The sequence below is a fragment of the Columba livia genome, chromosome 19 (genome assembly GCF_036013475.1).
Source record: "Columba livia isolate bColLiv1 breed racing homer chromosome 19, bColLiv1.pat.W.v2, whole genome shotgun sequence".
In the NCBI taxonomy this organism is placed as follows: domain Eukaryota; kingdom Metazoa; phylum Chordata; class Aves; order Columbiformes; family Columbidae; genus Columba; species Columba livia.
In genome coordinates, this window is record NC_088620.1 from 3,485,056 (window position 1) to 3,502,319 (window position 17,264).

General features: G+C 50.3%; 1 long non-coding RNA gene and 1 other non-coding gene across 2 annotated transcripts; one reads left to right on the forward strand and one right to left on the reverse strand.

Moving 5' to 3' along the window:
* Positions 1-508: 508 nt before the first annotated feature.
* On the reverse strand, positions 509-8,104 carry LOC135575843 (uncharacterized). Its single transcript, XR_010467178.1, has 3 exons — positions 6,798-8,104; positions 3,339-3,623; positions 509-1,911 (listed from the first exon to the last, which is right to left on the reverse strand). It is a non-coding gene; the product is annotated as an uncharacterized LOC135575843 (long non-coding RNA).
* Positions 8,105-16,534: 8,430 nt separating this feature from the next.
* Positions 16,535-16,661, forward strand: LOC135575882 (U6atac minor spliceosomal RNA). Its single transcript, XR_010467248.1, has one exon. It is a non-coding gene; the product is annotated as a U6atac minor spliceosomal RNA (small nuclear RNA).
* The last annotated feature ends 603 nt before the right edge of the window (positions 16,662-17,264 follow it).

Below are 17,264 nucleotides of genomic sequence, written 5' to 3' on the forward strand. Positions count from 1 at the left end.
GAAATTATTGTAGGGGAGGGATAGCAGAAGTCTCTTCTGGCTTTAAATAATCTTAAAAAATACATGTCTCTGGATTGCCTCTTGGCTCCTTCCAAGCAGTAAGGGGGGGGTGTGTGTGATTTTGTCGGGAAAGCAGGAGGGATGCTGTTTATTTCTCCCTCTCCTCTGGCAGGGAGCCGGCAGCAAACACCTATGGCAGCACCGGAGCCCTCTCCGCCGAGCACACATTCCCCACACTGTGTGCTCTATAAATACGTGTGCATGACAGATTTGGCACCGCGTATTCCTGTAAGTGATGTAATCTTTGGGAAGTTACTTAGCAACCGTGGAAAATGTTTTGGAGGCTCTAATTTTTCAGTATGGTAAAATCGTATATTTATGCAGTGCAGCTAATCAGCTTGCTGGCAAGTCAGTGACGATGATCTCATTTTCTTCATCATTATTTTATGTGAATTGGGCTTTTAGCACTAAAGAGACCACAAAGATTTAATTCAAAAATGTGATTGCTTTATGTTTCCAGGGTATCATTAACATGGCATCTACGCAAATAACCATGGTAACAAACTGGTAATTAGTACATATATGGCACTTATTATTAATATAGAAACAGGACAAGTTCCAAATCAGTGCAGATTACAGTACATTATTACCATAGTAATTACCTGCAGTAACACACACAAATTGAACTAAATGGCCAATTGAACCAGAGTGAATGGCTTTTTATTCCAGTCCCTAAATAATGTGCATTCTTGGCTGAGTAGTTCAAGGTAAATAAAACTGGTTTAAATTTATTGCCAACTTTTTTATTTCCTTTGGTGGAGAAGGGCTGGGAATGGCAGCAGTCGAAAACTTCTTTTGCTGTGCATACAGTATAATTATTGTACAGACTAAGCTGTTCCTGACTCCCATAGAAAGACAAAGATGGTAAAAGTTATTAGTTTCTATTTTATTAGGGGGTTTATTTCTGCAATTTCAGCCATGAAGTAATGTTCAACATATCTGAAGGAGTAAATGCCAAATAACGCAGGGTCCAAATCCAGTCTTTTGGTTTCTGGGGTGAGAGAAAAGGATATCTGCATTTGGAGGAAGCTAGAAAACTAAACTTTCGAAAAGTGATCACATTTATTAAAATAATGGAAAAACAGGGGTTTGGCCTAACCCCTCCCCAATGGTTTGAGGCCTCAATATAAAAGTATTGAGCCCACAAGCCCCAAGTCAAACTCAAGGAGCCGAATGCCCTGGCTGGAGCCAGTTGTGCTGAGGCGGAGCCAACAACCAAAATAAGAGAAAAGCTCCAAATCACTTCTTATTCTCCCTATTTTGATACGTTACATTGGTGCCCTGACGCCCGTCACAGCCCAGGGAGAGCTGGAAATCATCTCGCTCTGGGGTGCTGAACATGCTGAAGTCCAGCCTATTTATTTTTTTCTTTCTAAATAGGAATAACATTTAGAGAGGAGCTTTCAAGAGAAATCTCTGCCTGGCCTCTAAGTCTGCAAACTTTTGCAGAGCTGGGAGTGAGCACTCCAGCTGTGTTGTGGGAGTGCACACGTGTGTGCGAGGAGTGCTCTGCACATGTGTGCAAGGCGTGTTCCATATACGTGTGCAAGGCATGTTCCATATACGTGTGCAAGGCGCGTTCCATATGCGCACAGGCAGCCAGCCCTGCAGGTGCACAGTTCAAGACGCCTTTTTTATTTTTCTTCTTTTTTGTTTTTCTCATCTTTACCTCTTGGAAGGATTCTCCTGGGTTCTTTGTGTGATGATGATGATATTACCATTCATTTCTTCTTTGGAATGGCTTTCTTCCAGCTGACTCTTTTTCTCTGTCCGGAGCCCCTCTGAACAAGTTCTTGGAGTGCAGAAGTGGCCCCAGGCCCACGAGATGAGGTGCCTCCTGTCTCCCCAGCCCTGGCAAGGAAAAGCAGAATCAAAATTGCAGTTATTCCAGATTTCCCCCCTCCATTCCTTCTCTTTCCTCTACACAAGCACTAGTATTTCCACTCACTGCTGGTAATTCATTCCTTGAGCTGGCTGTATAGAGCAGCACTGGATTGTATGTTCACGTTCCGTGATGGAGACAGGTAGCACATGAGGGCACCCTACACATGGACCTGGATGAGGGGAAAAGTGGAGAACCTTCCCCACCAAAAAAAATGTTTTATTGTGCTCTTTACCTGTGCCGGGAACACTGGAGAATCATTGTTCCTTTATCAGATCCATCTTTCATTGTGCTTTGCTTCCTCAATTCATAAGAAAATTATTATTTTAGCAGGCAAGCATTTAATTAAGCTTCACCGTATTTGCTTTGGCTCTCACAGTGTGGAAAACCTCCTTTTCACAACAAGCCATTGAACGGGGACGCTGATAAAGCCAAATTGCCTGTAACTCAGCTTTATGTGATCCCCTGTCTACGCTCCATGCAGCTCCTCTTCTCCTTCCAAATCCCAAACATCGCTGTGGTGCTCCTGGCTTGGTCTGCCACGCCAAAAGCATAAATAACCCCTTTTAGCAGGCAGCAGAAGCAGCAACACTTCTCACCCCCAAATTGTGCCCCTTCCCAAACCCCCCTGCACCCCCTACCTGACTCACAAACTTCCCACGTCAAATTAACACTCATTGGGGCTTATTTCCATCACGCTCTCCCTACACACCCACAGCAGAGCGTTGCCTGGGTTCAAGACAGGGTTTAAGCCCTGTTTTTGATGCTGAATTTATCCTGTTTTGGGGTTTATTGGTGGGGCTGATAAGCATCGCTTTGGAGGGTGGGCTCTATTTAATCCAGCACGTCCATGGCACATCAGTGCTAAGGGGTAAAAGGCTCTTTTCTCCCTGCAGTGCTCACAGCTTTGAGCAGCTCATGCTTGTGGTCATGAGCTGCTATTGAGGACTGTTCCTCTTGTGCTGGACACTTTTTGCTTTAATTTTATCAATTAGAGGGTGGAAAAAACCACAACGGGCTTAGTAACCTCAGCTGCCAGCCCTGCTCTGCTGGGGATGATCGGGAGCTGGGACCTTTCTCAGCCCAAGCCCAGGTTTAGGAGCCGTGCACAGGTGGACGCAGGACCAGGACCCACCGACCTGGGATGCAACATCCCACTTTACCTTAAAAACCCCCAATGGATGCAGCAGAGCTTTATTTTCTCTCTCCCCTCCTCTCCTCTCATTACTGTTTTGTTTTGCAGCAGTTGCTGCTGTTGCCATGCTATCTCCTTTTGTTGCTATGGATTAATAGTGTTTTTTACTTATTTTTATGTATGTCCTGGGAACATGATTGCTTAATTTGCCCTGCAGGTTCGTAGGCCTGATAGGCATTTCCACATCGTCTCAGCACTCACCTGATCTTAATCCAGTTCTGGGCTGCTCGCAGGGTAAATACCTGCAAAAATGTTCCCTCGGAGGCTCGGGGCCGGTATTTGCCCCAGCAAGCGTCCAGGGTGTGATCAGAGGGGACATACTGTTCCTTCAACCTGTGCTGTGCCCTTTCCACTGTCACGGAGCTGTTTTTCATCCAGCCCAGAATAACAAGTCAGAAGCCACCAGCAGAACAGTTCACCAAGCCTGAGCGGAGGGATGGGCTCCAGCTGTCCTCCCTGCAGCCCGAAGACGACACATCTGAGGGCCTGCATGAAATATGTTCCTTTATGTTATTATAACGGGCAGTGGGGTTTTGCCTCCAGCTTCTTCTGTCCCTGGAAGATCCTGGTGACTAAAGAAGGGCCAGGAGTCCCCGGGGAGCCTGCGAGCTGTGCCACGAGAGAACCTTTTGTCTCCAGCACGTAACATCGTGATGGGAGCGAGGGTGTCAGAAAGAGAATAGGAACAAAGTGTTTTCCAGCTATTTTGGGAGGTTTGTTTGTATGCTGTGGATTCAGAAGCCTCAGCGCAGGGAGGGCTGAGTTCCTGAGGCCGTTTACTCAGACCTGGTTTCATTCCTGCCTCACAAAACCCAAGGGCTGGTCCATCGTTGCTGGCCACCCCTGCAGCATTACTTGCCACCAGCCAGCCCAAGAGGAGGACTTGCACAAGGAAACCACTGCAGATTTGTGGTTTCATCATGTTATACAAACGTGAAAACACAAAGAAGGATCAGGAGGGATCTGCTCTGCGTCTGGCTCCACTGCACATCCCTTGTGGGACAGTCTGCTTTACTCCATTATGAAAGGCTTTTAATTGTTCTGCTTCTCCATCCTCCTCACACGAAATGGGGAAAACAATTCATCCTTTTGTCCCATTGTTGAAATCTTCAGGGAAGGGACTTTTTCTTATTATTACTTCTGCATTTGGCTCACCGCAACGGCCACCGAGCCCTAATGCGCTAATGAATATGGAGGCAGGGATTGGTCTCTTCCCTCCTGTAATTAATCTTGCCTCTATCCTACTGGGTCATCTAATGAGCAATACTCAGACAAATATCCCCCCGGAGTCATGAGCCCGGCAGTTCCTCGGTTGCACACATCAAAGGGGAGATGGTGACATCATGGAGATCACAGAAAACATCAAGTCTCTCTGTCTGGAGGGTGGGGGGGGGAATAGCTTGTCACAGATCCACAGCTGGTGGGGCTCTTAATTACACCAGGGCCGAGGAACATTCCAACCATAACATCCTGCAGCCTCTCCGCTACCAGACAACGCGTCTTTTATTAGCGTAGGAATGTATCTTTAATAAACTGGAGGTTTCTAACTTGTCAGAAGGTGCCAGGGACTGGACCTGCTGTGGTGTTTTTTGGCCTGGGTGTTGCATGGGCAGCAGGACAGGTGACCCCCCTCTGCCCTGTCCCCTGCCTGTGCCAGCACGATGCTCCTTGCTCCCCATGCACCCCACAGCCCCAGGCACCCCAGGATCTTACAAGGTTGGGGCCGTGCTTGCCAGACCCTCCTTGGGCATCTCACAGCATCTTCCCCACGGTCCCACCAAAATCCATCCACACCCCTGCGAGGAGAGGGACTGGCAGCACATCTGAGCGGTAAGCGATGCTGAAGTCATCGCAGCAAAGAAGAGAGTCTCTTCTGCAGCTTAATTATCCCTGCCATCACCTGTGCTCGCACACATTGGGCTTTGGGGGGGTTCCATGCAAATAAATTTGTTTCCTCCAGTTCTGAAGCTATTGATGCAATCTTCTTCACCACTCCCAGTGTATATATATATATATGTATAAATGTATGTTCTCATTAAATTCATCAGGGTCTGGGGCTCTATATGAGGTTTTCCTTCCCTCTACTTAAAGCAGCACCAGGGGGAAGGTGACACGGAGCGGTTGCTCCACGAAGTAACAAATCTCCCATATTTCTCCCTCTCCTTTATGTATCCTGAGCGGACGGTAGCAAAGCAGCCTGAAAAAGTGCTCTGTGTTCTGAGACATGCAGCCCCACAAACGGCTGTTGGCTTTAATCAGTCCTGGAGGAGCCCGTGGGGGCCAAGAGAGGTGTGAGGCTGGAGATTCTTTCTGTTGATCAACCCAGCGCCTGAATGGGAGGAATCAAACCCTGGAAGGGGATAAAAGCCTGGGAGGTGAATAGGGCTATTGTCGGGTTTGGTTTGCAGCTTATTGGGTTTGGGGGGTTTTATTTGTCTTTTCCACCCTGTGGGGCTGAACGCAGGATAACTTTTCTAATATTCCGCCCCACTTCCCTGTATCAACTCCCCCGGTTAACACCACACACCAGAGGGACCCCCCTGCGCCTGCCAGCCAAAAGTAAGATTTCACATTATTGCGTCTGACAGCTCTTATTCCTCAGGAACTTTCTTTTTCCTTCCTCAAAGGAGGGGGGAAAAAATAATCAAAGGTTTTAAAACCTGAGCACCTTCTGAGAATGCAAAATGCAGCCCCTTGTGGGGAGAGATGCTCTGAGCCGGGGAGCAGGAGGAGGGTCGATGAGATCCTGCGCAGCTGGGGAAGTTACATTTGTTTGACATCACATTTGCCTTGGGCCCTTGGAAGATGTTTGTAGTTTCCAATTAATCTCATTAGTTTGGAAGTAGATGGAGGGGCGGGGAGGTGGGGAGGGGAGGCGGGAAATCAAAATAATTTCATGGGGAATTCTCTTTAATGACTTTTTGAAAACATTTAATTGAAATTGGTGCTGGTGGAAAATGTTTCAGTAGTGCCAAAGCAGCAAGGGGTGATGATAAAAGCTGGTGTATGAGGGATCTGCCAGGACAGGGCTGCTTGGGGGGGGGCTGTCACGGGGACCCATGGCCATGTCCCCCTGTCCTGGGCTCCTCAGCTGAGCCACCCCAGGAGAGCCCTACTTGCCATCACAGAGTGAGTGTTTAATTTCCTTTTGCTGTTCTCCTGAGGTTGAATTTTCAAGACTTAGAATGCTCAGCGATTCCTGCAGCTCGCCTTCATCTCGCTCACCAACGAGGTGCCAGACGCCACGGGTGTGGGTGACCACTATTTACCCACTGCGGTGACACCGGGGTCACTTTGCGAGTGAGGACAGGACACAGTCTGGCCAGGCTCCAGCCTGGAGGGATGGACAGAGGAGGAACAGAGCCTGCCCATGCACTCAGGTCATAAAAACCTCCCTGCCTCATGGTGGCCCCCCCAGCATCGCGCTTGCCTGCTGGAGGGGACCCAGCACACCTCGGCGGACACACCGAGAATCCATCCCACCAGTTAAATCCACTGCATCCCCATTCATCACACACTCACCAGAGAGGGAGAACTGTTCAGTGAGAGGCATCACTTGCCTGGGTTACAAGGAGGACCTTGTAGCAGAGACCCCCCAACCCCCGCACACCCCAAGCTCCCCACCGACCCTGCACAACCACCCCATCCTGCCCACCTCACCGGCAGAGCTGTGCCCTCCTCTCCAGCCTCCAAGCTGAGCATTTAATTGATCGGATTATCCCTTATTTACTTATTAGCAGCCTTGTGCTCAGACGGCGGGAGCGGGGACCAGCAGCACTTTCCCTTTATACCGAACCAGTTGGTGTTTGACGGCGGCGGAGGCTCCGTCAGCAATTTGCTGTGATTCATTTCTGCCGTGTAAAACTGAAACTTGGCACGGAGCTTCCTCGGGAGCAAAGCAATGCCACTGGGAAGAGGCTATGCCAGACTCTGCCCACCTTTTAACTCGCCTTATTTTTCCTTATTCTGCACCAGGGTTCAGTTTTCTGTGTTTAATGAGCTCTGTAATTACTGTCAGAGACAAAGTCTGTTGCTCTGTGTAGGTAGCACTAAAACAGGTCTAATAGATATCTTACCCAAGGGGAGGAACATGACGCTGACACTCAGAAGACCTGGCTTTTGTCCCAAAAGAGTTACGCAGTGTGAGGACACATTCTCTTCTCCATCATCCTCCTCCTCACCACTGCCCACACTGTGGTCTCTCTCTCTGAGTCTTCATCCATCCTCCCTCTCATCAGCACTCACTGGCTAATGCCACCAACAGTCAGGCAAGTAAATTTGTGTCCACATGCCTGGGGAGAGGCAAACTCCAGGATTAGTCTCACTGTGTCACCAGATGGTATTATTTTTATTCCCCCTAGCTCTTAATTTGTGAGACATTGGGGGTCTTGGGTGGGGGGGGAAATCACCATAGTGTCTGCCCTTTGCCACCCTACCAACGTGTTCTGCTGAAGGACAGAGAAGAGCAAACTGTGACAGAAATATCCATCCTTTGCAGCAGAGCCTGTGGGGTCAGCGAGAGTGGCCCTGGGGTGTCAGATGCTAAAACAACAGAGTGGAAGGAAAAGGTTTCAGGGTGTGTTTCCAGGCTGGATAAACCAGACGCCAGGGTGGAAGGACACTTGAATCCACTGATGATCCATTAGCAGGCTCCAGGAGGAGATGTGAATCTAGCTTCTGAGCCAAAGAGTAAACCTTCTGACTTAAGAGCAGCCAAAACCTTGCGTGCATTACTCAGAGGCATCCCAGGGGCACACACAAGCCAACACCTCTCCGTACCAGAAGCCAGTTACACAAAGGAATGTCTGTTGTAGGAGAACATCTCAAAATATATGTCCACGGGTCCAGGTTGTCCTGTGCGTGGAGGGTACGGGACAGGGATGCTGGGGCTGTGGGATGGAGGTGGTGCCCAGCATGGAGGACAAGCTGCTGCCATGTGGCTTCATCTGACGGTCGGACACCGCGACATGGCCACGGTGCCACCAGCACCCTGCTTGGGTACAGTGTGGCAAGTCCTCCTCCTGCTACCACATTTGCTCTCTTGCCAATGGATCAATTGTGTTCAGAGAGCTCTGGGCTGTATGTAGGTCAGGCACATCATTGGCTCCAGCACTGGCATGAGGTTATTAAAATGAACAAGGATCCCCAATTCTCCCTCCATCCAACACCCTTAATGCCCAGCCATTGGCAGAGGGCAGCCTCGGCTTTCATCCTAGAGAAGAAGAGCATTTCTTTGAGGCTTTGGGCTCATTTAAGCAAAGCCAGTATGTTTGCAGCTCTGGACCAGTGCAGATGCTGCACCCTGTGCATCCCCCTGAGCAATGTGCTCCCTGTTTGTCTGTGCAAGAGGAGAGCTCTGTGCTGAGAGGGGAGCAGGCAATGTGACCCAGTTCGTGGTTTTCTGTCAATACAGCTGGCACTGCTCCCTCTCAGCTTTGTGAAGTGGTTGGGGCTTACCCAGCTCTCAAAGAAAGAGGATTTCTCTGCTGGGGCCCACTGGAGCATCCCTGGAGCAGGCTGGGCAGCAACAAGACAGATGGAGCTGGATGTCCCAGGTCTGGTTGCTCCCCTGCTTGTCTCTCCATGGGAGGGGAGCAAATAAGAGACAGCCTAACTTTCAACCTTGGGAGCCTCTGCTTTTGGCCACCCAGGTTTCATTCCCTGCTGCCGCCCCTGAAGCCTTTATCACCCAAGGAGGAAACCCAAATCCTCTGGGAATTTGGGCTCCTCCTGAGCTTGTGAGCTGGAGGGAGGGAGGGAGGGTGCACGGAGAGAGAGCAAGCAGAGAGAACCTTTGTCAAATAAAAAATTCAGTAGTTTAGAGCAAACTTTGCACTAGCTGGAGATTTGACCTTGTGTTCTCTCCTAGGAACAAACAAGAGATGAACGAGGATCATATTATTTTGCCTGAAATTTGGAGTGGATCAAACTCCTGCTGCTCCGAGCTCCTGCAATGAATGGCTCTGAACAACATGCATTTCCGCAGAATGGATTAAGCAGTGAGCCTGAGTATTGCCTTTATTTTAAGGGATGTTTATTTGTCCTCACTGCCTCTCTGTAGAGAGTTGCACAAGGACTTAGTAAATTTTAACCCCGCATTGTTCCTGGGTAAACACTGCCCTTTATCCAGCGTGACGAGTGCTCGCCGCCGCGATAAGCACACGTTTACTGCCGCTCTGGAGCGATCCCGAGGCAGCCCTGGGCATCAGCACTGCACACAGACCCGGGGCAGCCGGCTCGTTCCTACTTTCCTACAGCCTCTAACAATTTCCTGCACCTTTCTTCCAAAAAGTTGTTTGTAAGAAGGTGCAGGTGACCTTGGCACGTGTGCTGCACTCCATCCCTCACCTACCCTTCCTGCAGCGATGGAGTAAAGCATTGAGAGCTTCCTCCTCCCAAATTTGCCCTCTGTCACACCCAGGATGGCTGGTGAACATCAAGAAAAGGCTACAGGATGTTAATGCACGGCACACTCGCTGCCTCCTGCGATTGCCAGGCTCTGAGCAGCCTGTGCTTTTGGACCATCCAGCGAGGTGGGGTTAGTTCTGCACACCCGCCAGCATTCCAGCCAGAGCAGCCCGGACCAACAGAGTTCTGGGAGGGGGAAAAACGGTTCTGCTGTTCACGAGGGAAAAAGCTGAGTAACCAGCATGAAAAGCAAAGCCCAGCACCTCAGCCTGAAAACCAGGCCAGCTCCCCTTTCTTCACCAGGACCCCCCAAGCAGCCTGCACCCCCCTGTTTTTGGGGGTGTTTTGGGGGGTTTCCCCTGCTTTAAGGGGATGTAGCCACAGGACGAGAGATGCTGAACGCTGTTCTCCAAAAAGAAGAAAGATCTGTGCCTTGTAGAAACATTTCTGAACTCGTGTTTGTTCCCTCTCCTGGGTCTGGGCAGAATGTCAAAGCCTGCTCCGAGCTGGAAATATTTTAAGACTAGCACTCACTGGAGACTGAAACAATGGCAATTCTTCAGCTACTGAGGCTTTTATAAAAGGGCTTTTGACATAGAGGCTTCTTAGGGTTGGGTGGGTTTTTTTTTAGTTGATTTTTCTCCCAGAAAGCCCCGTGCTCGCGCCTGTGTGCGTGTTTGTGCGCACACTTCCGCACGTGCAAAATAACCCCTTGGCTTCCCGTGGGGCTGTTGGTGCGAATGCCCCGGGGATGCCCGCAGCCCCCTGAACCGCAGCCAGCAGATGCCATGCAGCACGGCAGGAACGAGACATTTCAGAGGAAATGTCAGCTTGTGCGTTTTTGGGTTTGGGGCTTTTTTTAAACACGTGGGTGGGACTTTTAATGCCCACACGAAGCTGAGATGGTTTCAGTCTCCGGGGCTTATCCAGAAGATTCACACAAACACTATGGAAAGTGTCTCTTTGCTTAGGCACATGAAATTTGACACCGCTGAGATTTTAACCCGGTATTCCAGCAAGGAGCTTTGGTGGTTAGTGTGTCATATCTGATAAAAGCTAATCAGCCCTCCTTCAGGCACCATTCAATTCTTATTTTCATCTGCCTCCCATGCATAGTGTCTTATCTATGATACATACTCACATGCAGGCAAACCAGTGCAAATTCTGCTCAGCTCTTCCCTTGACACAAGACCAACAGGGAATGAAAAGTGTGAAGAAGGACACAACGGACCCCACGACCAGAGCCCTTGCAAAGAGCCCAGGCAGCTCCCCAACCAGGTCTCCAGCATCGCCTGGAAACCAGCAGCACCCAGCACCAGTTTGCACTGGTGCAGGGATGGGATCCCAGTTGGGAACAGGGTTTCTCCATGGCACTGAGCTCAGCATCCCTGGCCCGGCTTGTGCCGTCCCACCGAGTCGCTGTCTGAAGCCTCCTCACCAATTATCCCAGTTGCTGTTTGTTCAAGCGATGTGGATTTAGCTCTCCAGCCTCATGTGTAGTGTGTGTATAGGGAAAGATAGATTGCCGCTACTTTCCAGTATAAATCACATTCCTTACAACACTCCAAAGTAGCATTTTCAACCTCAGGGTGCTAATAGGATCCAGCAGGAGAAAGAAATGTCAGCTAAGTAGCGAGCTCTGTTTGGAGAGTGCAATGGAGCTGATCCACAGCCCCGGGGCAAAAGGAGCAATCCCAGGGCAAAGGTTAAAGAGTTCAGGAGCACTTCAGCCTATTTAATTGCAACAGGGCTCTTACACAGCGCAAGATGGATGGCTCGGCTGGGCAAGGGGGGCAGAGAGGGGCCAGGAGCATCACCAGCTGGGGACCGAGGCAGAGGGGACAGCATGGAGGGGACCACAACATCTCCTCCTCCCTCGCTTCTCCCCAAGATGCTATGGAGGTGGCCCAAGCCACACCGGGACCCCCAACCACCAGCGTTGTCCCCTGCACTGGGATTCCATCCCCAATCTCAGCCGATAAATGAGAATTTATATCTGTGGAGGTTTTGTTGCGAGAACTCAGCACAGCGCTGATCCCGACAGATAAATAACCAGTAGCAAGAATAACTCCAGCTGCCAAGGAAATGTTTCCTTCTCCCCTGAAAATCGTACGGAACGTTTTAAGGGGAAAGAGAGGGAACTGGTTAATGTCGCTGTTCCTGTCATTTTTACAGGATTTGTTTTCTGATTCTCTTTTGTTGTGAATCTTCAGAGTCTGAACATGTTTTGTATCAGCCCCAAGGTGCCTCTGCTGGAGAGGTACCTCAGATAATATTTTTAGTAGAGTTTTGACTTGCTTCCTGACACACATCTGATAAATGTCATCAAAAGCTGATGTTCTGCATGGAAAAGGTCTTTTGCATTATTTTTTTTTTTTTATCTAAAGAAAAAAAATCAGAATATAAATATTTCATTCATTTCTCATCAGTGCGGTTTATGCTGTTTCCCTGGTGATAAAAGCACAAGGCTGGATCTTGAAACATATGCATTTAATTCCCAGCTCTACCACAAACCCCCGTGATGACCTTGAACAAGCCACTGAGGCTCCGATCCGTATGGGATGAGAATTTTCTGTTAAAGCTCCCGTTTGACCTCTTTGGTTGGGATAACATCTGCAAAAAAACATTCATTTCACATGGGCAATACGTTCCCCACCACCCACCCATCCCTGGGCCCCCACTGGGGGTGCTCCACCCCTGCACCCCAAAGCCCCCCGAGCAAGCTGGGGGTCCCAGGTGGCAGAACAAAGGCCAAGGATGCCCTCTTGTGGGAAGATGTGGGTGGGTGTGGGTCCCCCTGGTCCTGTGCTCCCCCTGCCCCAGGCTGGTGTGGGTACCCCCAGCCACCCCCTGAGTCTGGAGAAATGCCCCCTATCCTCTTTGGGGTGCAGCCATGGCACTAGGCATCACCAAAACCCATCCAGCACATTTTATAGGGGATGGGAGGGTTTCCTGCTCACCTGTGAGAGCAGGGACAGGGACATCCCCACTCCTGTCCCCTCCGAGGGTCCCATGCCCCCCCAGGCCTGGGGAGCTCAGGAGAGGAGCAGGGCAGCAAGGACACAGGGCAGGAGGAGGCGGCTGCCAGCGAGGCCGGGGGGCAGCCGGGGGTCCCGGGGGGAGCCGTTGCAGAGGTCGGTATCGCAGCAGTGGATTCGGACTCCCGGCAGCTCCTGCTGCTGGCAGTGCCGGGAGGTGGCACAGCCGCTGGCCAGCAGGATGCCCAGGACCACTGCAAAGCAAGGACAGCACGGGACATCAGGGACACAGGGACAGGAGGACCGAGGGTGGTGCTCGGCCAGCCTAGCACCTGTGTGAAGGCAGCAAGGTTTGCTTTGGGGTGCGAGCATCACCAGCTTGATCAGGCACCCCCTGAAACTTGGGGTCCTCTCAACAGACTCACCGCTCTCCGTCTTAATGCAGAACCGGTGTTTGAAGCCCTGGTGGGAGTGGGAGCAGGTGATCACCTCCGGCTTAGAGCACCCCATGTCCACGTTTTTGGTGCCAACGATGATGTTGCAGCCATAACACTGGAGTCCAGACACTAAACAAGAACCATGTGAAACACAATTAGATTTTTCCGGGGGGGAAAAATACTTCAGCTCCTTCCTAGCTGCTCTCTACCGACGGCTTTGCAGCGCTCTCTGCCTCGCCAAGTCGTGTTAAGCATCAAGCCAGAGCCCGAAGCCGCCAGACACTTGTTTACCCAGCGGCCCCAAAAATGTAAAAGCATCTCCCACTAGAGGTCAGTGCAAAATCAGAGATTAGCTGGAGATTTATGCTGGGATCTAAGAGGGGGAACAAGGGAGCTTTGAAACAGGATTTGTAAAGAGAAGGCGAAACCTCCCAAGTGTAGACATCCCTGAGCCAGGGCTCGGCCACTCTTGGAAACAGCTTTTACCTGTTTCACCAAATTCCTCCAGTTTCAGCCATACTGGTGTTGGAGTCATTGATGCCAGAGGGATGGTTTCATTGGTGTGGTTTGATTTGCACCCTGAACACAGTCCTGTTTTTATCGCAGGGTCTATCAAGGAGGCAAAACAACTCAGAAACACAAGGGAAATCCTCATTCAGGGGAACTCTGAGCCAACGTGTCCGTGACCCTGGGACAGCAGGTTGGTGTGTGTCCCCAGATCTGCGCACACTGGGAGCAGCTTTGTCCTTCCCTGCAGGGTCAGCGGCTGCGTCTGAGAGTTGTTAGCCCTAAACCAGAATGGGAATTAAGCCATTTCTCAGCTTTCTTTAAAAATAAAAACAAAAAGCCTTCAAGGGATATTAATGTACATAGCTCAGAGTTTAAGGCAAACGCAATACCTGATCTCTGCGTTGGTTAACCACAGCAACAGAAATCAGATTGCACTCACTGTAGCCGTTAGCTTTCACCACCTCGGAATGCTGACCCAGCGCGTTCCTGAGCCCACAGGGTTTTGGGGAGCGGGGTGAGCACCCTCATGCAGCCGGGCACAGGGAGCCCCTGGGGACCCAGCTCCTGGCCCACATGCCCTCTTTTTGTACTAAACGTGATGACATTGGCTCCATCCTAAAACCACCGCTGCACAGCTGCATTGCTCAGGGCAGGATTGTCCCCCGGTTCATCCCGAGAATAAACCCCACTTCAGCAACCAGGGTTTGGGGAGGACACGAACAACCGTAACTCCAAAGCTTGGGCACACTGCACACCCCGGGGACAGCGGCACTTACCCTCTGGGAGGACGAGGACCACGGTCATCAGAGAGAGGATCCCATGGGCACCTCCAGGCATGTGTCCCGAGCGCATGGGGGTCAGCTCCTGGAGCTCCAAGGACAAACACCGGCGACTGGGGGAACGGGCAGAGACCCCCCCCCTTTTCCCTGCTCTTCACCCGGCCGTGCGCGCCCTTCGCTTTCCACCTGCGACCCCTTCACTGGAACAAAGGAAGATGCTCTCAGTGCAGCAGGGATGTGGCTGCTCCCCGCCAGCCTCGTGGCACCCAGTCTCGTTATCCCGATGCTTAATTTCTCCCTTTTCCTCTTGAGAAATTCTCCGATTCTTTCGGCTCACTCACAGACGTGAGCGCGTATGCGCTACCCTCAGTTATTTCTGTCCTATTTCCTCTGACCACGATCGCTTCCCATTAATACTACTGTGCAGCAGCTCTTGGAGAGAAATTCTCCCTAATCAAGATTTAGTTTTAAATCCACTTCGAAATCCTCTAATTCAGTTGGATTAGGCAGAAGGGGTTTGGGGAGATGTGTGGTTTTACTTTTTTTTTCCCCTCTTCTTTTTCCTCTCCGAGCTGCCACATCTTCACAAACAGACCCACCGGCTTTCTGTGGCATTTTGTGCTATTTAAAGAAAGCAGGAATACTTTTATTAAAGAGAAGCAGTCAACTAATTTTAAATCCAAGGCTTGAGATTCTCTAACGTAACAGAGCCCTAGGGACGGCTGCGGGGTTAAAGGGAAAACCTGACGAAGGGAGACGTGTGTTTGAATGTATGATATGCATTTGTGCACAAGGAAATAGTTGCCTTAATAAAGCAGTGAGAGGCCAAACAGGGCCAGCCGTGGGCTTGTGTCAGCTCTGGAGGGAAGGACAAGAACCCAGTTGTGATGGTTGTGATCCCACAGGGCCAGAATCAGACGTCACCGGCTGCAGGACCAGGCCCCCAGACTCCTGCTGGCTTCCCCACCAGTCTCCCCACAAGCAAAGCCCCAGCTCTCTGTGGAACTAATGGGACTTAGAGAGCTAATGCTTACTAATAGGAGAGCGGCAACCGAATGCATGGGATTAAAAAATTAAGATGACAAAATAAGCTGCTTATGTAGCCCATCCAGCAACCGCCTGCTAGCGGCGCCTGAAATCCCCCCCCAAGAACCCCCACTGCCAGACACAGCTCCCGGCCAGGCAGGGGCCTGGACCTCATCTCCACACAGCATCTTCGTTAGCAAGCACGCTTGTTAATATTTCACCGGGAGGCAGCACAAACTTGTCCAACTACGGGCATCTAGAGCTCAGAAGGGGCAATTAGCACCTCGGAGAATTGCCTAAGTAATGCAGCTCATTTATTCAAATCGCTTAAACCACCCACGGTGTCTCACTTGCCTCAAAACAATGTGATTATAACAAATGTCTAACACAGCAAAGCCTGAAAGCCTTGGGGAGAAGGGATAAAATGCAGGAAATGGGATTGATTTAAATGCATGCATAAATCAGAACGTTCAATAAAGACGAGAAACTAACTTTTAATCCCTTAATAAAGTCATCAGTGTCTGGAAGGGGCAGCCAGGAGCAGCCTGGGCAGACCTTTGCAAAAGGGGGAAAAGTAATTATAATAACCAACCTCTTTCACTGCTTGCACATCTGGAACTAGTGTACGTTTCTTTTAACTCATCATTAGTTTTGATGCAATTTAGAGGGATTTATCAGCCTAGGGGCACCACGAACACGTTAGGAAACAGCCTTCCTCCCCTGATGGAGAAAAATTTGATTAGCAAATCCTCCGGTACAGTCATGTTCCCACTTAAACCTTCGGGATACCCAGAAAGACGGCTAAACCCTGCGCAGATTAGACAGGCTAGCCTGCAAATCCTGCTTTAGAGCTCATCCCTGCGGCAGGCTGAGCCCAATGCACGGCACCGCCTCCACCGGAGCCGGGACTCGAACCCCGGAACTCATGCCCTCCTCTCGTTCGTCAGGGCGGGGTGCGCGGAGGGCGGAGGCTCGGAGCCAACGGTAGGGGGCAGTCAAAGCGGATTGCGAGGAGTGCGCTCTGATTGGCTGAGGCTGATGAATATATTAAGAAGGTGCCCAGAAGCGCGCGTTTTCGCTATTTTGACGGGATTTTCGTGATTTTGAGGTCGCCTGCGGACATTAGAGTAAAACTGTTATATCGGGATCAGAAAGAGATGCCAATCTGAGGAGAAAGAAAACGCAGTCGTTACTCACCCTAACCGTAATAGAAGCAGTAATACAGAGGTTTAAATTTCGCTGGATGCAGGTGTTACATCGTGTTGTATGAAAGGAGAGAAGGTTAGCACTCCCCTTGATAAGGATGGAAGAGGCCCTTGTGGCCTATACAACACGCATACGGTTAAGGCACTGCCACCTACTTCGTGGCATCTAACCATGTTTTGTCATTCTTATGAATTTTTTTTTCTCCCCTCAGGAGGTCAAACCCCCAAAGTTCAGCTCCCCTTCTTTTCTTCACCCCATTTACTCCTTTTCCTTCAGCCTAAAACCACCCAGCAGAGCCCCAGGGTGACACTCACATTTCAACCCCTGTCAGGCTGCACCCAACACAAGCAAAGCTCCATCTCTCTGACTATGGAAGAGCGAGCCAGCTCTGTCATCACACAGACCCCGTTTTCAGCACCCTGCTTTAGGAGATTAGCTAATCCTGGCTGCCAAAGCACCACTGACATGCCAGGCTGGATATAACTAGAGCTAAGTATGGCTCACACCACCCAGCATTGTTCCCAGGTGGGACACTAGAGACTTATACACAACCTTTACAAAGGTCAGCTAGAAGAGTAGATTCTTTACATCAAAGCTCTTCAGAATATCCTTGTTCAAGAGATTTTGCACGGAAAGCACCTCCCTCTGCAGCTCTGAGGGCAGGGGAAGCCATGGCACAGCCACTCACACCAACACGTGGGAAGTGCTACACTACAAAATGTTACCGAATCTACACAAAAACGCTTTGCTGGAATAATAGACCATTATCTCCACACTGGAAAA